General features: G+C 40.1%; 1 protein-coding gene across 2 annotated transcripts in view; it reads right to left on the bottom strand.

The window, feature by feature from the left end:
* The window catches only part of WNT2B (wingless-type MMTV integration site family, member 2B), a 67,203-nt gene extending 44,170 nt beyond the window's left edge, over window positions 1-23,033 (bottom strand). For both annotated transcript variants that reach the window (XM_012000739.1, XM_012000740.1), the window contains exon 1: window positions 21,973-23,033. The gene's annotated coding sequence lies outside the window, so the exon portion shown is untranslated. The remainder of the gene's footprint in view (window positions 1-21,972) is intronic.
* Window positions 23,034-23,173: the final 140 nt, after the last annotated feature.

Raw genomic sequence — 23,173 nt, 5'->3', positions numbered from 1 at the left:
CCACTATGGCTTGTCTTTGAGAATTGTATGGGATACCAGTAATGTGTTTTAATACTCCACTTAAAGAAAAATATAGCTAGAGCTTGGCTAGTATAGCCTGGGGCATTATCTGTTTTAATAGAAGCAGGAATGCCCATCACTGCAAAACACTGCAAAAGGTGATGTTTAACACAGGCAGAAGACTCTCTTGATTGACATGTAGCCCAGACAAAGTGAGAAAAGGTGTCCACACATACATGTACATAGTCTCCCAAACGAGGGAATATGTGTGACATCCATTTGCCAAAGAGAGTTAGGTTCCAATCCTCGAGCATTAATTCCTCCTGTAAAAGATGAGGAATGTACCATTTGGCAAGTTGGGAATCATTGGATAATATTTTTAGCTTCTTTCCAGGTAATGCTGTATCTGCATTTGAGACCAGAGGCATTAACATGGGTTAAATTGTGAAAATGCCTAGCATTAGGTATTGCATTAGCAACTGGGTGATCAGCCATTTGATTCCCTTCAGTCAAAGGTCCTGGAAGAGTTGTATGAGCTCTAATGTGAGTGATGTAAAAACAGTGCATTGTACTTCTAAATGCTGTTTGCAATTGAGTAAATAAAGTCATCAGTTGTTCATCTGTGTGAAATTGTAACTGAGCATTTTCAATTAACTGTGTGGAATGAACCACGTATGAAGAATCAGAAATCACAGTAATAGGTATATCAAAAGCAATCAATCCCTCAATTACAGCTACAAGCTCCACTTTTTGAGCTGAAGTATAGGACGTCTGGAAAACGTCACTTTTTGATCCAGAGTAAGAAGCTTTACCATTACTAGACCCATCTGTAAAACAATGAAAATGCTTAGCAGGCTGCAGGTTGTTTACTGCAGGAATTGTAAATGCAAACCATTCACAGTCTTGCTCAGCTAAAGGGATAGTAAAGAAACAGTCTTATAAATCTTTGACTATTAAAGGCCAATGTTTTGGAATTATAGCAGGAGAAGGCAATCCTGGCTGTAATGCTCCCATAGGTTGTATAACTGAATTGATGGCTCATAAGTCAGTTGACATTCTCCATTTACCTGATTTTTTTCTTAATTAGGAAAACTGGAGAATTCCAAGGGGAAAATGTTGGAGCTATGTGCCCATTTTCTAATTGCTCAGTAACTAATTTCTCTAAAGCCCCCAGTTTCTCTTTACTTAACGGCCATTGTTCTATCCAAATGGCTTATCTGTTAACCATTTTAAAGGTATAGGTTCTGGAGGCTTAACAATGGCCACCATCAAAAATGATATCCTAATCTTTGGCGGGAATTCTGTCTTTCCGCTTGAAGCGGTTCTTTCAAACCTTGCAAATTTTTTTCTAGTCCCATACCAAGGGCAAACTCTATTTCATGCATTATATGTTGACATTGAGGGCTTTATAATTGTTCTGGATTTAGAATTTGTGCTCCCCATTGTTGTAATAAATCTCTTCCCCATAAATATATAGGTACAGAAGTTATAATTGGTTGAATAGTCCCAGGTTATCCATTGGGCCCTTCACAATGCAAAATATAACTACTTTGATATACTTCAGGGGCTTTACCAACTCCAACTGTGTTAAATTGAGCAGGTTGAGTTGACTGTGCGGGCAGCCAGTGCTGTAGAGAAATGATTGAAATGTCTGCTCCTGTATCTACTAAACCTTTAAATTTCTTTCCCTGAATAGTTATTTCACAGGTAGGACGTTTATCAGTAATTTGATTTACCCAATAAGCTGCTTTGCCTTGTTTATTTGTGCTTCCAATTCCTCCTGTTCGTTTAATTTCACTTTTTCCCATTTCCACATACGGCACAATCAGGAGCTATGCTACACGCTCTCCTGGCTCTGCTTTCCAGAGAACAGAAGTACATATAACAACTTGAACTTCCCCGTTGTAATCTGAATCAATGACTCCTGTATGTATTTGTACCTCTTTTGAACTTAAACTAGACCTTCCTAAAAGTAATCCTATTGTCCCTGCTGACAAGGGTCCACAGACTCCTGTTGGGACCTTTGGCAGGGGTTCCCCAGGCAGAAGGCTCACAGCTTTTGTGCAGCATAAATCTACTGTGGCAATACCAGCTGTGGCAGGGGACAGACATTGTATAGGGGTGAGGGAATGGCCTGAGCTGGAAATGCCTGGTTTAGAACGGGGCCCGGGACGGCCCCTCATGGCATTTCACAAAATCGGGTTCCCTTCTTTATCAAACTTAGAGTGACACTGATTAGCCCAATGTTTTCCTTTTTTACATTTTGGATATATTTCAGGCTCAGCAGTTTTCTTTTTTCCCCTATCTGGCAGCCTGACTTGCTGATTTTTTTCTACATTCTTTTTTAGTATGACCATACTTCCCACAGTTAAAACAAGCTCCAGGAAATGGAGTATTTCCTTTATTCACTCTCAGTCCTGCCATTGCCTGTGCCAACAAAGTAGCTTTATGCAGATTACCTCCAATACCATCACACGCCTTGATATAAACAGTTAAATGTGCTTTCCCTCTGATAGGTCACAGAACAGCCTGGCAATCGGGATTAGCATTGTCAAAAGCTAATAACTGCAACACTATATCCTGAGCAGCCAAATCTGCAATCATCTTTTCAAGAGACTCCTATAACCAAGCTACAAAATCAATGTGTGGTTCTTTGGGTCCCTATTTTACAGCACTAAAGGAAGGGTATTGTTCTCCACTTGAAGTGATTTTTTCCCAAGCTCTAATGCACACTCCTCTAAGCTGTTCTATAGCATCATCCTGCATGACCAGTTGTGCATTTAAACCAGCCCAGCTGCCAACCCCCAAAAGTTGGTCTACAGTTATATTAATTTGAGGTTGGGCCTGGGCATTGTGAGGAGCCTGAATGGAAGCTTCATCTGCCCACCAAGTTTTAAATTGTAAGAACTAAGCAGGAGTTAGACAAGCTCGAGTAAGAGTGCCCCAGTCAGTAGGAATCATCCGACTGGAACCAGCAACATTCTTTAACAGTTCCGTTATAAAAGGAGAACCTGGTCCATACTGATTTATAGCTTGTTTAAATTCTTTGAGTAATTTAAAAGGAAAAGGCTCAAATGTAGCTATAATATTTCCCTGTTGATCTGGGAGGTGTATTCTAACAGGGAACTGCCAAGCCTCTAAATCACCCTCGTCTGGCTTGCTGAATTCCTGCCTGAATAGAACTAAGAGCAGTCGCTTGAGGTGCTGCTCAAACAGTCACTGGGGCAACTACTTTTCGCCCAGTGTCCTCCGGAAAGGAAAGATCTGGAGGATCTTTTTCTTCAAAATAATAATGAGGTAGTGCAGAAGGGTAGAGATGAACCTCTCCCTCCTTTGCTGCTTTAGCTTTAGCTGGCAAATAAACCTGCTTTGTAACCTCTTCTGTTACTTCATTATACTCTCCTTCCTCCTCCTCATCAGTGTGAAAAAGTTCCAAGGTGGAACGAACCAGACCCCACACTTGTCCCATTGTTACCCTGACACTTCTGAGCTCCCCTTCTTACTCACCACGGGCCTTGCTTTAAGAGTACTCAGGTGTCCTCCAGCTAGTTCCACATTCTCCAACCGTTGCTCTGGTGACCCTTTGACCTGGATTCGAGCCCCCATGAATGGGCGCCACTTGCAGAGACCAGCTCGGTTGCGGAGACCCTAACCCAGCGGTGCTAGAGGAATTAAAGACACACACACATAAATACAGAGGTGTAAAGTGGGAAATCAGGGGTCTCACAGCCTTCAGAGCTGAGAGCCCTGAAGACAGATTTACCCACATATTTATTAACAGCAAGTCAGTCATTAGAATTCTTTCTATAGATATTTGATTAACTAAAAGTATCCCTTATGGGAAATGAAGGGATGGGCTGAATTAAAAGAATAGGTTGGGCTAGTTAACTGCAGCAGGAGCATGTCCTTAAGGCACAGATCGCTCATGCTATTGTTTGTGGCTTAAGAATGCCTTTAAGCAGTTTTCCACCTTGGGCAGGCCAGGTGTTCCTTGCCCTTATTCCCGTAAACCCACAACCTTCCAGCGTGGGCATTATGGCCATCATGAACATGTCACTGTGCTGCAGAGATTTTGCTTATGGCCAGTTTTGGGGCCAGTTTATGGCCAGATTTTGGGGGACTTGTTCCCAACAATGAGTTTGGAAGTGTTCCAACTCTTCAAAATTCTGGAAGACTTTTTGTAGAATGTTTAAAAAAACATACGGGTCAGCTGGGCACAGTGGCTCACTATTAAAAATCTAAAAATTAGCCAGGTGTGGTAGTGGGTGCCTGTAATCCCAGCTATTTGGGAGGCTGAGGCAGGAGAATTGCTTGAACCCAGAAGGTGGAGGTTGCAGTGAGCCAAGATTGTGCCACTGCACTCCTGCTTGGGTGACAGAGAGAAGTTCCATAAAAAAAAAAAAAAAAAGAAAAGAGTTTGCAGGATTCACCAATGAAACCATCTGGGTGAGAGGTTCCTTTGTGGGAACGTTTTAAACTAAGAAGTCAATTTCTTTAATAGGTACAGGACTAGTCAGATTACCTGTTTCTTCTTGGCTGAGTTTTGGTGTTTTGTGTCTTTCACAGGATTTTTTTCATTTGATATAAGTTGTTGAATTTATCGGCATAAAATTTTTCATATTTCCTTATTTTTCTTTAATATCTGCACAATCTGTAGTGATGACACATCTCTTTCCTGACATTGATCATTTTATCTTTTATTCCTAATCAGTCTAGCTGGAGGTTTATCAGTCTTATTGATCTCAAAGAACTAGCTTTTAGTTTCACTGATTTTTCCCTACTGTCTTTCTGTTTTCCATTTCCTATATTTCTGATCTGATCTTTATTGTGTTATTTCTTCTGTTTACTTTGGGTTTAATTTGCTATTCTTTTTCTGTTTTCTCCACCACTCCACAGCTTTATTGAGGTGTAGTTGATAATTAAAAATTGTATATATTTAAGGTGGATAACTTGATGATTTGATATCCATATACATTGTGAAATATTTACAAGCTAATTAACACATTCATCACCTCATATCGTTTCTATTTTCTGTGTGTGTGTGTGTGTAAAACACTTAAGATCTACCCTCTTAGCAAAGTTTGAGTATTACAGTATTGTTAACTATACTCACAGTGTTGTACATTAGGTCTCTGGAACTTATTCATCATGCATAACTGAAACTTTGTACCCCTTGACCAACATCTCCCCATTTCCTCCTCCCCTTGGCCCCTGGTAACAACCATTCTACTTTCTGTTTCTAAAAGTTTGATGATTTTCAATTTCACATATAAGGGAGTTCATACAGTATTTGTCTTTCTGCATCTGGCTTATTTCACTTAGCAAAATGTCCTCCAGGTTCATCCTTGTACAAACGGCATGATTCCCTTCTTTTTTAAAGCTGAGTAATATTCCATTGTATATGTGTGTGTATCACATTTTCTTTATTCATTCATCCATTAATGAATATTCAGGTTGTTTCCATATCTTGACTATTGCAAATAATGCTTGAAATGAACATGGGAATGCAGGTATCTCTTTAAGGTCTTGATTTCTTTCCTCTGGATGTATGCCCAGAAATGGAATTGCTGGATCATAAAGTATTCTATTTTTTATTTTTTTGAGGAACCTCCATACTGTTTTCTATAATGATTGTACCAATTTATGTTCCCACCAACAGTGTATAAGAGTTCTTTCTTCTCCTATGTCGTCACCAACATTTGTTATCATGTCTTTTTTTTTTTTTTAAGACTGGGAATGGGATCTCACTCTATCACCCAGGCTGGAGTGCAGTGGCATGACCAAAGCTCACTGCTGCAGCCTGGAACTCTTGGTCTGAAGCAATCCTGCCACCTCAGTCTTCTGAGTAGCTGGGACTACAGGCACATGCCAGGCACAGACTTTGGTGATTTAAAAAATTTAAATTTAAATTTTAAAAATTTTGGCAGCCAGGCACAGGGGCTCACACCTGTAATCCCAGCACTTTGGGAGGCTGAGGTAGGTGAATCACTTGAGTCCAGGAGTTTGAGACCAGCCTAGGCAATGTAGTGAAACCCTGTCTCTACAAAAACAAAAACAAAATTAGCGACTCAGGAGGCTGAGGCAGGAGGATCATTTGAGCCTGGGAAGCAGAGGTTGCAGTGAGCTGAGATTGTACCACCAAACTCCAGCCTGGGTAACAGAGTGAGACCCTCTTCTCTCTCTCTCTCTCTCTTGCACTCTCTCTCTCTCTCTCGCACTCTCTCTCTCTCTCTCTCTCTATATATATATATATAATTTTTGGAGACAAAGTCTCACTATGTTGCCCAGGTTGGTCTTGAACTCCAGGGCTCAAGTGATCCTCCCACCTCAGTCTCCTGAGTAGCTGAAATTATAAGTGCAAGCCACCATACCTGGCTTTTGTCTTTTTGGTAATACTAATTCTAACTGGTGTGAGGTAACATTTCATTTGATCTGCATTTCTCTGATGATTAGTGAAGTTGAACACCTTTTCGTATACTTGTTGACCATCTGTATGCCTTCTTTTGAGAAATGTCTATTCAGGTCCTTTGCTCATTTTAAAATAGGGTTATTTGTTTTTTTGTTTGTTTGTTTGTTTTTTTACTTTCCTTCCTTCCTTCCTTCGTTCCTTCCTTCCTTCCTTCATTCCTTCCTTCCTTCCTTCCTTCTTTTCTTTTCTTTTCTTTCTTGCTATTCAGTTGTATGAGTTCCTTATACAATTTAAATGTTAACTCCTTATCAGATACATGGTTTCAAAATATTTTCTCCTGTTCTTCAGACTGCCGTTTTTCTCTGTTTCCTTTGCTGTGCAGAAGCTTTTTAGTTTGATGCAGTCCCATTTGTCTATTTTTGCTTCTGTTGCTTGTGCTTTTGGTGTCATATCAAAAAAATCATTTCCCAGACCAATATCAAGAAAATGTTCCCCTATGTTTTTTTCTAGGAGTTTTATGGTTTTAGCTTTTAAGCTTAGATCTTTAATCCTTTTTGAGTTGATTTTTGTATATGGTGTGAGACATGGATCCAATTTCATCCTTCTGCATTTGTATATCCAGTTTTCCCAATACTATTTACTGAGGAGATGATCCTTTTCCAATTGTGTGTTCTTGGCACCCTTGTTGAAGATCAGTTGACTATAGATGCATGGATTTGTTTCTGGGAGCTCTATTCTGTTCCTTTGTTCTATATATTGTTTTTATGCCAGTACCATACTGTTTTGATTACTATAATTTATATATGTGTGTGTGTGTGTGTGTCTGTATGTATCTATGTTGCCCAGGCTGGAGTGCAGTGGCTATTCACAGTGCAATCATAGTACACTGCAGCCTCAAACTCCTGGGCTGACATCCTCCTGCCTCAGACTCCACTCCCAAGTAGCTTGGACTACCCCATATCTGGCTATAATATATTTCAAAATTGGGAAGTGTGATTCCTCCAGCTTTGTTCTTGCTTAAGATTGCTTTGGATATTCTAGGTCTTTTGTCATCCCATGTGAATTTTAGGATTCTTTGTCTATTTCTGTAAAGAATACCATTGGGATTTTGATAGGGATGGTGTTAAATCTGTAGATCACTTTGGGTAGTATGAACATTTTACCAATATTCTTTCAATCTATGAACATGGGATGTCTTTTCATTTATATATAATGTTATTTAATTTCCTTCAATGTTTTATAATTTTAGTGTACAAGTCTTTTTGGCTAAGTTTATTCCTAAATATTTTATTCTTTTTGTTGCTAATGGGAATGGGATTGTTTTCTTAATTTTCTTTCTGAACAGTTTGCTGTTTGTGTCTAGAAATGTGACTAGGGGTGGGCATGACGGCTTATGCCTGTAATTCCAGTGCTTTGGGGGGCTGAGGCAGGAGGATTGCTTGAGGCCAGGAGTTTGAGACTAGCCTAGGCAACATAGCAAGACCCTGTCTCTACAAAATAAAAAATAAAAAATTAGTGGGGCTGGTGGCATGTGCCTGTAGTCCCAGATTATCAGTAGGCTGAGGTGGGACGATTGCTTGAGTCCAGAAGTTTAAGACTACAGTGAGCTATGATAACACTACTGCACTCCAGCTTGGATGACAGAGCAAAGTTCTGTCTCAAAATATTTTTTTGTGATTATTATTATTTTTTTTGACACAGGGTCTTGTTCTGTCATCCAGGTTGGAGTGTAGTAGCACAATCACGACTCACTGCAGCCTTGACCTCTTGGGTTCAAACTATTCTCCCATATCAGCCTCCCAAATAGCTGGAACCACAGGCATACATCACCATGCCTGGCTAATTTAATTTTTTTTTTTTTTTTTTTAGATGGAGTTTTCACTCTCATTGCCCAGGCTGGAGTGCAATGGCACATCTCAGCTCACTGCAACTTCTGCCTCCCAGGTTCAAGCGATTCTCCTGCCTCAGACTCCCAAGTAACTGGGATTACAGGACATGCATCACCATACCTGGTTAATCTTTTGTATTTAGTAGAGATGGGGTTTCACCATGTTAGTCAGGCTGGTTTCGAACTCCTGACCTCAAGTGATCTGCCTGCCTCTGCCTCCCAAAGTGCTGGGATTATAGGCATGAGCCACCATGCCCGATCAGTTTTAAAAATGTTTTGTAGATATGGGGGTCTCCTTATGTTGCCCAGGCTGGTCTTGAACTCCTGGACTCAAGCAATTCTTTTGACCTGGTCTCCCAAAGTGCTAGGCTTATGGGCATGAGCCACCATGCCTGGCCTGATTAATTTTTTTATGTTGATTTTCATACCCTGCAAATTTACTGAATTCATTTATGAGTTCTAACAGTTTTTTCATTGAGTCTTTTGTGTTTTCTATGTATATGATCACACCATCTGCAAGTAAACAAGGATAAGTTTACTTCTTTTTTGTTTGGATGGCTTTTTCTTGTCTCATTGCTCTGGCTAGGACTATGTTGAAAAGAAGTGGTGAAAGTGGGCATCCTTGCCTTGTACCAGATCTTAGAAGGAAAGCTTGTAGTTTTTCCCCATTGGTTATGATATCAGCTGTGAACTTTTCATAATGGCCTTTATTATATTAGGGTAAGTTTCTTCTGTACCTCTTTTGTTGTGAGTTTTAGTCATGAATAGATATTGAACTTTGCCAAACTTTTTTCTGCATCTATGAGATAATCACATTTTTTCTCTAGCTAATATGTTGTATCACATTGATTGATTTTCATATGTTGAACCATACTTGCATTCCAGTGATAATAAAACAAATGAACAAATAAATAAGCAAATTGCACTTGCTCAGGGTGTATAATTTTTTTTTTTTTTTTTTTGAGACGAAGTTTTGCTCTTGTTGCCCAGGCTGGAGTGCAGTGGCGGGATCTCGGCTCACCACAACCTCCGCCTCCCAGGTTCAAGCAATTCTCCTGCCTCAGCCTCGAGTAGCTTTGATTACAGGCACCTGCCAACATGCCCAGCTAAATTTTGTATTTTTAGTAGAGACAGAGTTTCTCCATGTTGGTCAGGCTGATCTCGATCTCCTGACCTCAGGTGATCCACCCACCTCAGCCTCCCAAAGTGCTGGGATTGCAGGTGTGAGCTACCATGCCTGGCCCATGGTGTATAATTTTTATAATATGCTGTTGAATTAGTTTTGCTAGTATTTCATTGAGGGTTTTTACATCTAAGTTCATCAGGGATATTGGCCTGAGGTTTTCTTTTCTTGGAGTATCTTTGTCTGGTTTTGGTATCAGGGTAATTTTGGCCTCACAGAATAACTTCTGAAGTGTTATCTTTTCTTCTATTTTTCAGAAGAGTTTAAGAAGGATTAGGTGTTCATTCTTTTCAAAATGCTTGTAGAATTCACCTATGAAGCCATCTGGTTCTGGGCTTTCTTTTTTGGGAGATTTTTTGAGTACTGATTCAATTGCCTTATTTGTTATTGGTCTGTTCAGGCTTTCTATTTTTTGCTTCAGTTTTGGTAAGTTGTATGTTTCTAGAAATTTATCCATTTCTTCTAGGTTATCCTGTTTGTTGGCATATAATTGTTCATAATGGTCCCTTATAAATCTTTTTGTTTCTGTGATATCAGTTGTACTGTCTTCTCTCTTTTTTTTTTTTTTTTGAGATGGAGTCTTACTCTGTCACCCAGGCTGAGTTCAGTGGTGTGATATCGGCATGCTGCAACTTCCACCTCTCAAGTTCACGTGATTCTCCTGCCTCAGTTTCCCAAGTAACTAGGATTATAGGTGCCTGCCACCACCCCTGGCTAATTTTTGTATTTTAGTAGAGACAGGATTTCACCATGTTGGCAAGGCTGGTCTTGAACTCCTGACCTCAGACCTCAAGTGATCTGCCCATCTTGGCCTCCTGAAGTGCTGGGATTACAGGCATGAGCCACTGTGCCCAGCCATATATCTTTTGTTTATGGTTAGCTTGGAGTTATAACTCATTTTTAGTTCATAACAACTTAACTTCAATTGCTTACAAAAACACTAGACTTTTACTCTCCATCACTGCACCCCTGCACACTTTGTGATCTTGTTGGCTGTTGGCTTGTTTTTATATTGTATATCCATTAGCAACTGTGTGTGTGTGTGTGTGTGTGTGAAACAGAGTCTCACTCTGTCTCCCACGCCAGAGTGCAGTGCTGTGATCTTGGCTCACTGCAACTTCTGCCTCCTGGGTTCCAGTGATTCTCCTGCCTCAGCCTCCCAAGTAGCTGGGATTACAGGTGCCTGCCACCATGCCTGGCTCATTTTTGTATTTGTAGTAGAGATGGGGTTTCACCATGTTGGCCAGGCTGGTCTCGAACTCCTGACCTCAGGTGATCCACCCGTCTTGGTCTCCCAAAATGCTGAGATTACAGGCGTGAGCCACCACGCCCAGCCCCTACAAATTTTTGTCTTATGTTTTATTTTATCTTATTTGTAATTTAATTTTTATTATATTATTTTTTTTTTTTTTGAGACAGAGTTTCACTCTTGTCACCTAGGCTGGAGTGCAATGGTGCAATTTCAGCTCGTTACAACCTCTACCTCCTCTGTTCAAGTGATTCTCCTGCCTCAGCCTCCTGAGTAGCTGGGATTATAGGCATGTACCACTACACCCAAGTAATTTTTGTGTTTTTAGTAGAGACGGGGTTTCACCATGTTGGTCTGCCTGGTCTCAAACTTCTGACCTGAGGGGATCTGCCCACCTCAGCCTCCCAAAGTACTGGGATTACAGGCATGAGCCACTGCACCCAGCTCTTTAATTTTATTGTTATAGACAGAGTCTTGTTCCATTGCCCAAGCTAGAGTGCTGTGGTGTGATCGTGCCTCACTGCAACTTCAAACACCTGTGCTCAAGCAAGCCTCCTGTCTCAGCCTCCCTGGTATCTGGGACTACAGGAGTGTGTCACCACACCTGGCTAATTTTTATTTTTATTTTTTTGTGGAGATGAGGTTTTGCCATGTTGCCCAGGCTGGTCTCAAACTCCTAGGCTTAAGTGATCCTTCACCTCAGCCTTCCAAAGTGCTGGGGTTACAGGTGTGAGCCACCATGCCCTACCTCTCCTTCATTTTTAAAGGAAAATTTTTCTAAGAATAGTATTCTTAAATGGCATTTTTTTTTTCTTCTTCAGTACTTGGGTTATATCATCCTATTTCCTCCTGGTCAGCAAGTTTTCTTCTGAGAAATCTTCCAATAGTCCCATGAAGTCTCCCTTATATGTGATCAGTTACTTTTCTCTTGCTGCTTTCAAAATTCTCTTTGTCCTTAACTTTTGGTAATTTGAGTATAATATGCCTTGATGTAGCCTTCTTTGGGTTGATTCTATTTGGGGACTGTTTGGTATCATGAATCTGGATGTCTATATCTCTCTCAAGATTTGGGAAATTTCAGCCTTTATTACTATTATTTTTTAAAAAGCTTTCTGCCCTCTCTCCTACTTTTCTTTTTTCTTTTCTCTCTCTCTTTTTGAGACAGCATCTTGCTTTGTTGCCCAGGCTGGAGTGCAGTGGTGCAATCACAGCTCACTGCAGCCTTGGCCTCCTGGGTGCAAGTGATCCTCTTAACTCAGCCTCCTGAGTTGTGGAGACCACAGGCATGCACCATCACACCCAGCTAATTTTTACATTTTTTATAGAGAACAGGTCTCACTATGTTGCCCAGACTGGTCTTGAACTCCTGGGCTCAAGTGATCCTCCTGCCTTGGCCTCCCAATGTGCTAGGGTTATAGGCATGAGCTACAGTGCTCAGCCACTCTTCTGGTTTTGGAATTCCCAAATACATATATTGATTTCAGTTATGGTATTCCATAAATCCCATAGGCTTTCTTTACTGTTCTTCATTCTTTTTTCTCTTTTGTCTGCTGACTGGATAATTTCAAATGATGTGTCTTCAGGTTCACAGATTTTTTATTATTATTTTGCTTGATCAAGTCTGCTGTTGAAATTCCCTATTGCTTTTTCAATTTCATTTATTATATTCTTCAGCTCTAGAATTTGTTTGGTTATTTTTAAACGATTTCTATCTCTTTCTTGAACTTTTAATCTGTTCTTGTACTGTTTTTCTGGTTTCACTGAATTGCCAGTGTTTTCTTGTAGCCACCAAGGTTCCTTAAACAATTATTTTGAATTATTCTTTAGTAGTTCATAGATCTCTATTTCTTTGGGGTCAATTACTGAAAAATTATTGTGTTCCCTTGGTGGTGTAATATTTCCTTGATTTTTTATGTTTCTTTAGCCTTGTAGTGATGCCTGCATGTTGGAAGTAATAGCCACCTCTTCCAGATTTTATGGACTCACTTCAACAGGGAAACACCATTTATAAGTGAGTGTGAAGATGCTATTTGAGTTGGGTGTGGTGGTTCTAGCTCTGGGAAGCCACAGCATCAGCTCCAGCTCCTTTTCTCCCACAGGTGGAGGTTGTGGGTTGTGTCAAGGAGATGCCTCTTGGTGCAAAGTTGTGATGGACTGTGGGATGGGGTGGAGTAGGTAAGATACTTTCTGTATTTTTTAATATGGCTATCTTGGTTTGTGTGCTCCTCTGGGTTGCTGTAAGTTTTTCATTGTACTCTGAAGCTCTCCCAGAGCTATTTTGGTTGGTATGTAGTTGTTTATTCATTATTTTTCTCAGTGGGGGATGAGCATTACCTTCTCATCCACCATCTTGGTGATGTCATTTGGACTTCTATTTTCTTAACTGATTTTATATCTTTCTTCTTTTTTAATATAGGCATTTAGTGTTATAAATTTCTTTTTAAGTACTCAATCTGTGTCCCATAAATTTTGATATGTTACATTTTCCTTTTCATTCAGTTCAAATTATTTTCTAATTTCGCCTTTAATTTCCTTTGACCCATGGGTTATTTGGAAGTGTGTTATTTTCCAGACATTTAGGGATATCCCAGAGACCTGCATTTTATTTACTCTACATTTTATTTATTCCACAATTCCACTGTGGCCAGAGAACATAATTTGTAAGATTTAGAACTTTTAAAATTTATTGAGGCTTTTCAGTAGCCAAAAATATTGTCTATCATTGTGAATGTTCTGTGTATGCATTAAAAAATAATATGTATTCTTTTGCATTTGGGTAGGGTAGTCAATAATAATTTACCCTACATATGTCTTTATATTTAGAGTGGATTTCTTGTGGGCAGCATATATTTGTGTGTTTTTCTTTAAAATACAATCGGACAATCTCTGCCTTTAATGGAGTTGTTTAGACTATTTAAATTGTAAGTGATTATTCATATAGTTAGCTTAAATCAATAATCTTATTATTTTTCTGTCATCTGTTCTTTGTTCTTCTTTCCTTCTCATAGATTATTTTTATGATTCTACTTTTATCTTCTTTGTTGCCTTATTAATTTGTTTTGCTTTGTTTAATGGTTGCTTTATGGCTCATTGTGTACATCTTTAACTTATTGTGGTCTAGCTTCATGTAATATTATATTGATGCATTTACAGAATAAGAATCTTACTACAGTATATTTCCACTTCTCTTCCCTCAGCCTTTGTGCTATTGTTGTCATACATTTTATTTCTACATATGTGAAAAACCCCACAATACACTGTAATAACTCTTTAAAGAGATTTAAAGATTTAAAGAAAAGTTCTTGTTCTTTAAATCTCTTTAAAATGGGTCTTTCACATTTATCCATATGCCTACCATTTTTTGATGCTCATCATTCCTTTGTAAAGATGAGGATTTATTATTATTTTTATTTTGCCTGAACTACTTCCTTTAGTATTTCTTGTACTGCAGTTCTGCTGATGAGGAATTCTTTCATCATGTGCATGTTTGAGAAATATGTTTATTTTGCTTTTTGTCTGGGGGAGCAAATCTCACTTTAATTGCAAATGATTTCATTTACAGCACATTCAATAATGAACCAACAGGAGAATTGATGACTCTCACACATCAAGGAAAGCAATCTGTATTGGTCCATTCTTGTATTGCTATACAGCAGTACCTGAAACTGGGTAATTTATAATGAAAAGAGGTTTAATTGTCTCATGGTTCTGTTGGCTGTACAGGAAGCATGATGCTGGCATCTGCTTCATTTCTGGGAAGGCCTCAGGAAACTTACAACCATGGTGGCAAGTGAAGGGGTAGCAGGCACATCACATGGCCAAAGCAGGAGCAAGAGAGAGAGAGCTGGGGGTGTGTGTTGGGGGGATTGCTACACACTTTTAAACAACCAGATCTCTCAAGAACTTACTCATTATCATGAGAACAGCACCAAGGGTGCTAAACTATTCATGAAGGATCCATGCTCATGATCTGATCACCTCCCACCAAACCCCATCTCCAACACTGGAGATCACAATTCGACATGAGATTTCGGTGGGGATATAGATTGAAACCATATCACAATCCTCATTTTTCTGAACAGTGTTTCATATTTTAAAAGGTGACATTGTTTTTGAAAGGTATTTTCACTAGGTTTAGAATTCTAGGTTGACAGTTTTTTTCCTCAGTAGTCTACCACTACTGCTCCACTGTCTTCAGGGTTGTGTCATTATTAATGATAAATCTCCTGTTCTTTTATGTTTGTTCATCTGTATGTAATAACTTTTTTCCCTCTGGTTGTTTTAAAAGTGTTCTCTTGGCCAGGCATGGTGGCTCATGCCTGTAATCCCAGCACTTTGGGAGGCGGAGGCAGGCAGATCACTAGGTCAGGAGATTGAGACCATCCTCGCTAACGCGGTGAAACCCCGTCTCTACTAAAAATACAAAAAAAAAAATTAGCCAGGTGTGGTAGCATACACTTGTAGTCCCAGCTACTCGGGAGGCTGAGGCAGGAGAATCGCTTGAACCTGGGAGGCGGAAGTTGCAGTGATCCAAGATTGTGCTACCGCACTCTAAGCTGGGCGACAGAGCGAGACTCTGTCTCAAAAAAAAAAGCGTTCTTTTTTTTTTTTTTTTTGAGACAGAGTCTTGCTCTGTCGCCCAGGCTGGAGTGCAGCAGCCTGATCTCAGCTCACTCACTGTAACCTCTGCCTTCCAGGTTCATGCCATTCTCCTGCCTCAGCCTCCCAAGTAGCTGGGACTACAGGCGTCCGCCACCTCGCCCGGCTAATTTTTTTTTCTTTTTTTTGTATTTTTAGTAGAGACGGGGTTTCACCATGTTAGCCAGGATGGTCTCAGTCTCCTGACCTCGTGGTCTGCCTGCCTCAGCCTCTCAAAGTGCTGGGATTACAAGTGTGAGCCACCACGCCCAGCTGATTATGATGTTTCTTGTTGCAGTTTCCTTCATGTTTCTTATGCTTATATTTATTGACTTTTTTGTGTCTGTGAATTTATTGTTTTCATCAAATTTGGAAATCTTGGCTATTGTTTGTTCAAATATTTTTCTTTGGGGATGCCGATTAAACTTATATTAGGTCACTTGAATGTAACCCAAAGCTCACTAATGCTTTGGTCATTAAAAAAATATTTTCTTATGTTCTGTGTTTTATTATGGATTGCTTTTATTAATATTTCTTCATATTTAATAATCATTTCTTCCACAATGTGTAATCTGTTGTTAATCCCATCCAATTTTTTTTTTTAATCTCAGATACTGTGATTTTCATCTCTAGAATTTTGGTTTTAGTTTTTCTGCATCTTTCATGTCTTTAGTTAACAAACTCAATCCTTTCCCTATCTCCTTGAATATACAGTACAGTTATAATAGCTGTTTTAATGTAATTGTCTGCTATTTCTGTCATTGTGTTATTTTGGGCAGCCTGCCTTCCCTCTCTCCCTCCCTCTTTTCCTTCCCTTCCTTCCTTCCTTCCTTCCTTCCTTCTTCCTTCCTCCTTCCTTCCTTCCTTTCCTTCCTTCCTTCCTTCCCTCTCCCTCCCTCCTTCCTCCTCTCCTTCTGTCCCTCCTGCCCTCTCTTGCTCCTTCTCTCTTTCTTTTTCTCTTTTCCCTTCCTCCCTCCCTCCCTCTCTCTTTCTTTCTTTCTCCTTCCTTCCTTCCTTTCTCTTTCTTTCTCTTTCTTTTCTTTCTTTCTTTCTTTCTTTCTTTCTTTCTTTCTTTCTTTCTTTCTCTCTTTCTTTCTTTTTCTTTCTTTCTTTCTTTCCTCTCTCTCTCCCTCTCCCTTTCTCTCCTTCTTTTCTTTTTTAGTATTGCTTTGTTGCCCAGGCTAGAGTGCAGTGGCATGATCACAGCTCACTGCAGCCTCAATCTCCCAAGCTCAAGTGATCCTCCCACCTCAGCCTCCTGAGTATCTAGGATTCCTGGCATACACTACCACACCCAGCTAAATTTTGTATTTTTTGTAGAGATAAGGTTTCTCCATGTTGCCCAGGCTGGAGTAATTTTCAAGGATTGAGTTTTCTTCTAACTATTTGCCATATTTTTCTACTTTTCTGTATGCTTTGTAATTTTTTATTGGATGCCAGACATTGTGATTTTTACCTTTTGACTGCTGGATATTTTTGCTTTCCTATACATATTCTTGAGCTTTGTTCTGAGACATAGTTATTTATAAACAGTTTTATCCTTTTGAATTTTTTTCTTTTTTTTTTTTTGTCAGGGGTTGGGGGTTGGTGGGAACAGAGCATCATTTATTCTAGGGCTTATTTTGGCCCACTATAGAGACAAAACTCGGATGACTCTATGAATGTGCTGCAAATTATGAGATTTTTCATTGTTCGCTAATGAGAACAGAAACTACTCCCAGTCCCATGAGATCTCTGAGTAGTTTCTTCTAATCCTTTTGGGTGGTTCTCTCATTGGCCTTGGGTAGTTTCCTCATACATTTGCTGATTAGCACTTAGTCAAAGACTCCAGGGGAGGCGTCTGACATCCTTTGACGATCTCTCTTATTGAAGCTGTCTTACCTCTAATACTCTTCCCTCCCAAGACTCCCAGCTTTACCTCCTCAACTTAAGGAGATCACGTGGCCATGCCTGGATTTCTCCTTCCTGTTGGGGGGCAATTATAAGACTCACTTTTTTCCCCATCTTTGTCCTTTGTTGTCTGATAGTCAATGTCTTTAATATATTTGGTTTAATGTTTAGTTTTTTTTTTTTTTTTAGGTGTGAGAATAAATCCAATTCCTGTTACTCTATTTGAAGTCAGAAGCAGAATTCTTGAAAATAAAAAAATACATATATATATCTTTTGACTTCATATTCCTTGATCACATCTTCATATGTATGATGTATTTATAATTACATACACTGCATCACTGAGCAGTTTCCTTGGCAAGAGATAAATTTTGTTTTGGCTGGGCATTAATGAAAAATTAATTGCCCACTTATAATTTTACACAGCTGAGAACTAGATGAATTTTCTATAGATGTGTCCTGGCTCCACATATTCCAAACTGGTTTCTCCTTCGCTTCCCACTTTACTTTTAGTGCCAGATACTAAAGGGTATATTCCTTGAACACAACCTTTGGCAGTGCTGCTTCATGTCATTACGTCAGGTCAGGCAGCACATTAATTGATGGTAGTATTCCTAGAAGCTATTCCTATTGGCATGGATAGCATAAACTCATGGAAGTGACGGCAAACCACAGAAATACATTTCTCTCAAAAAACTGAGATGGGGTTCGAAATGGCTGACTAGAGACATTGGACACTCACTCTTTACAGAAGGAATCAATAATTGTGAATAGATAATTATACCTCCAATAGAACATCTAGGAGAGAACATTGGAGTTCAACAGAGAAGTTATGGGAAATACCTGAGGCACAGATGGAACAGGAAGTGAGTGGCCAACTCAGTCAAGGTTGGCCGTGAGAATCCCTCTGCTATACACATCCCTGCTGCAGACTGCTGCAGTCCTAACCGTGAGAGAGCTCCTCTACCCTACAAACTCTGAGACTAGTGTGGGTGGTGGTCTGGAGGCCCTGTCAGGGCATCGCACCAGGGTCACATGCTTCTGCAAGACATACTTGACTGCAGCACAGCACCATGGTGAAAGCACCCTCCTATGTCCACATTTCCGGATCCCCCACTGATATCCCTTAGTGTCCACTCAGAGGGTTACAGTGGCACAGCACTGGCTGGACCCAAAGGTGCTACAGGGTCCCCAGTACCTGGCCCACATTAACTGCTACTCCTCAGGGAAAGGATGGTGCCGCACACCAAGGAGGCAACCCCTGGGACACAGTCACAGTAAACCAGAGCACACACTTTCCAGACCCTGTGAGAAGCGACCTTGCCCCCAACAGAGGCACAGACTCTAGTCTGGGGCTCATAATCGGAGAGTGGAATTCCTTCCACCCATCCCACCGCCTCCCCTTCCTCCCCACCACCCACAGAAATGCAGCGGTTGTTGCCACCAGGAGTCCAAGTGGGCGAGCCTGACAGCTGACTGTCTGGGGCCTGGGGCAGTGACCCTAACCCCACTGGTGGAGCAGCCTCAGTGCTTAGGTTCGTGCATAGAGAGCGGACGCCTTTCCCCCATGTGTACACCACAGCAGCACGATTTATTATTTATTTATTTAGAGACAGAGTCTCACTCTGTCACCCAGGCTGGAGTGCAGTGGAGTGATCTTGACTCACTGCAACCTCTGCCTCCTGGGCTCAAGTGATCCTCACACCTCAGCCTGCCAAGTAGCTGGGACTACAGGTGTGCACCACCACACCTGGCTAATTTTTATATTTTCAGCAAAAATGGGCTTTCACCGTATTGGCCAGACCCTGTAAGAATCCACAGGCTGGTCTCAAACTCCTGTCCTGAGGTGATCCACCCACCTCAGCCTCCCAAAGTGCTGGAATTACAAGTGTGAGCCACTGTGCCCTGCTGAGAGTGGCATGATATATTTAAAGTGCTGAAAGAAAAAACTTATACCCTAGAAAATTGTATCTGGTGAAAACATCCTTCAAACGTGAAGGAGAAATAAAGACTTTCCCAGGAAAACAAAAGCTGAGGAATTTCATCAACACCAGACCTGTCCTACAAGAAATGCTAAAAAGAGTTCTTCAATCTGAAAGAAAAGGTCATTAATGAGCAATCAAAAATTATCTGAAGGTATAAAACTCACTGGTAATAGGAAGTGCACAGAAAAACACAGAATATCTCACCACTGTAATTGTGGTGTGTAAACTACTCATATCTTGAGTAGAATGACTAAAAGATAAGCCAATCAGAAATAATAATCACAATAATTTTTGAAGATGTAGTACAAGAAGATATAAATAGGCCAGGCACGGTGACTCACACCTGTAATCCCAGTACTCTGGGAGACCGAAATAGTAGATCACCTGAGGTTGGGAGTTTGAGACCAGCCTGGCTAACATGGTGAAACCCCATCTCTACTAAAAATACAAAAATTAGCCAGGCGTGGTGGCATGTGCCTGTAATCCCAGCTACTCGGGAAGCTGAGGCAGGAGAATTGCTGGAACCTGGGAGGCAGAGGTTGCAGTGAGCCGAGATGACACCACTGCACTCCAGCCTGGGTGACAGAGCTCCCTCTCAAAAAAAAAAACAAAAAACAAAAACAAAACAAAAAAGGAAAGAAATCTGATTTACAATAGCTACAAAAACAAACAAACAAACAAACAAAAACCTAGGAATAAATTTAACCAAGTAGGTGAAAGGGCTCTACAAGGTATACTACAAAAAACTGATGAACAAAATTCAGGATGACACAAACAAATGGAAAGGCATTCCATGCTCTTGGACTGGAATAATTAATATTATTAAAATGACCATACTGCTTGCAGCAATCTACATATTCAATGCAATCCCCATCAAAATACCAATGCCATTTTCCGCAGAATAGAAAAAAAATACTAAAATTTGTATGGAACCAAAAAAGAGCCAGAATAGCCAATGTAATCCTGAGCAAAAACAATAAAGCTGAAGATATCACACTATCTTCAGATGTGACTTCAGAGTCACTTCTTGACTCACTTCAAAATGGATTACATGGCTTTAGTAACAAAAATACGATGGTATTGGTATAAAAGCAGACACATAGACTGATGGAACAGAATTGAAAACTCAGAAATAAATCCACATATTTACAGCCAACTCATCTTCAACAAATCACCAAGGACATACAATGGGGAAAGAACACCCTCTTCAATAAATGGTGCTGGGAAAACTGAATAATCATATGCAGAAGAATGCAACTGGATTCCTATCTTTCACTAGATACAGACAACTCAAGATGGATTAAGAACTTCAATGTAAGACGCAAAACTATAAAACTAGTAAAATAAAACACAGGGAAAATTCTTCAAGGCATTGGTCTAGGCAAAGATTTTATGGCCAAGACCTCAAAAGCACAGGCAACAAAACAAAACAAAAAATAGACAAATAGGACTGTATTAAACTGAAAAACATCTATGCAGCAGAAGAAACAATCAACAGAGTAAAGAGACAGCCTCTTGAATGGGAGAAAATATTTGCTAACTACTCATGCAACAGGTGACTAATTCCAGAATATACAAGGAACTCAAACAACTAAACAGTAAGTAATAATAATAATAACCCCATTAAAAATGGGAGAAGGGCATGAATAGATATTTCTCAAAAGAAGACCGACAAATGGCCAATGGACACATGAAAAAATGCTCAATGTCATGAATCATTAGGGACGTGCAAAACAAAACCAAAATGATATATCATCTTACCCCAGTTAGAATGACTATTATAAAGAAGAAAAAAATAACAGAGGCCGACGAGGGCGCAGAGAAAAGGGAACTCTTATACACTATTGATGGGAATGTAAATTAGTACCACTATGGAAAACAATACGAAGATTTATTAAAAACTAAAAATAGAACTACTATAATCCAGGAATCCTACTACTGGGTATCTAGCTAAAGGAAAATAAATAGTATATCAAAGGGATGCCTGCGTTCAGATGTGTGTTACAGCATGATTCACAATAGCAAAGATATAAACCTAAGTGTCCATCAACAGATACATGAATAGGGAAAACTTGGTATAGATACACAATGGAATATTATCGGTTATAAAAAAGAATGAAATCAACTCATTTGCAGCCATAAGGATGGTGCTGGAAGTCATTATGTTAAATGAAATTAGCCAGGCACAGAAAGACAAATGCTGCATGTTCTTACTCATATGTGGGAGCTAAAAAAGTTGACCTCACGGCCGTAGAGAAGAGAAAGATAGAAACCAGAGTCTGGGAAGGGTGGTTGGTGGGAGGGGAACCAAGATAAGTTGATTAATGGGTACAAACATACAGTTAGATAGAAGAAATAAGTTCTAATGTTTGATAACAGAATAGGGTGACTATACTTGGCAACAATACTTTGTATGTTTCAAAGTAACTGGAAGAGAGGACTTGAAATGATACCAACACATAGAAGTGATAAATACTCAAGGTGATGGATATCCCAAATATCCTGACTTGACCATTATACATACTACGTATATAACAAACTTGATCATTATACATACTACGTATATAACAGACTTGACCATTATACATACCACGTATATAACAAACTTGATCATTACACATAGTATGTATATGATATATACCCCATAAATATGTAAAATATTATGTATCAAGAAGAAAAGGGGAAAATTAAGTACAAGTATTAAACAAAGTAGTGTTTCACTCAACTTACTTTTAGTTGAATTCCAAAAATGCTTATGGCTACCACTCCAAGGCCATCCAACATGGGGGAAAGTGTGATACAGGAGAAAGAGTGAAAAGAGACAGCAGTGTTAACTGATTGCAGTTAAGATTTATCTTATTTTGCAAATTTTACAACCACATTGCTTGGGCTCTTCAGGGTTTGGAAGGGGCCATGCCAGTGATGGGCCTCGAAGCTGAAACCTCATTAGCTTCTTGGTAAATGTGCCTGTGCTCATGGTGCTCCTCAATTCAGGCTTCCAGCGGCCCACCAAATAACGGCCCAAATTCTTTGCCGGGGCAGACCACGCCCTTTCCTGTCGAGTTCCTGCTTACTTCTCCTGATCTAGACTTCCATCCCAGGCTTCTCACCAGAAACATGGTGTCTGCTGGCAACTTGGTGCATTGTATATGCTATCCTCATTCCTTGGAATGTCCTTCGTTCTCTTCTTCACCTGGGAGCATCTAGCTCTCCTTCAAGACCAAGACAATTGTTCCTTCCTCTGTGAGACCTTTCCTGACTCCACTGGGGGGTTAACCGTGCAGCCACAGCTTGTTCCTCTATTTATTATGATCCACATAACACTGCGTTTCGTGTTTGTCTCTCCCACCAGCACCTAAAATCCCTAAAGGCCTGTAACTTATTTATTTCTCTATCCTAGTGCCTCTCCCAGTGCCTGGCACCTAGTAGGAACTGTGGCATGGATATTTCAATAAAGGCAATCTCTTTGTTTTCCTCCCAGAGTGCTGGCTCTTGCTTACTTACTTGGCTTATTATGGGTTTTGTAGTTTACAGCATCGACAGTATGAAAAGAGCAAGACATTTCCGAAGCATAATTAAATGGATGAATGCATAAATAGAGTCCTCCTGGCCCCTTTTTAACAGTTATGTGCGTCTCCTATAAGTCAACCACTGTTCTAGGAGCTACACGATACTAATAGCTATCACTTTTTGAAGGTTTTCTTATGTCAATGACCTGTTTTAAGTCTTAAATTTACTCATTTAAGGCTCACAACAATCCTGTGAGGTGGTGGTTTCTGTTCTCCTCTGTTTTTTTTACGCAGTCTAGGCTTCGTTCCGCTTTTCAGGCAGGGTAAGCTGCTGTGCTCCGAACTTAGACACCAGAGAGGCGGCTGAGCACGCGGACGAGAGGAGGCACATCCTTGTTTGCACCGGCGTCTGAAGTGGGCTC

The sequence above is a fragment of the Mandrillus leucophaeus genome, unplaced genomic scaffold (genome assembly GCF_000951045.1).
Source record: "Mandrillus leucophaeus isolate KB7577 unplaced genomic scaffold, Mleu.le_1.0 Scaffold64, whole genome shotgun sequence".
NCBI lineage: Eukaryota > Metazoa > Chordata > Mammalia > Primates > Cercopithecidae > Mandrillus > Mandrillus leucophaeus.
Note: the sequence above shows the minus strand (reverse complement) of the source record. Positions and strands in the feature narration are given on the sequence as shown.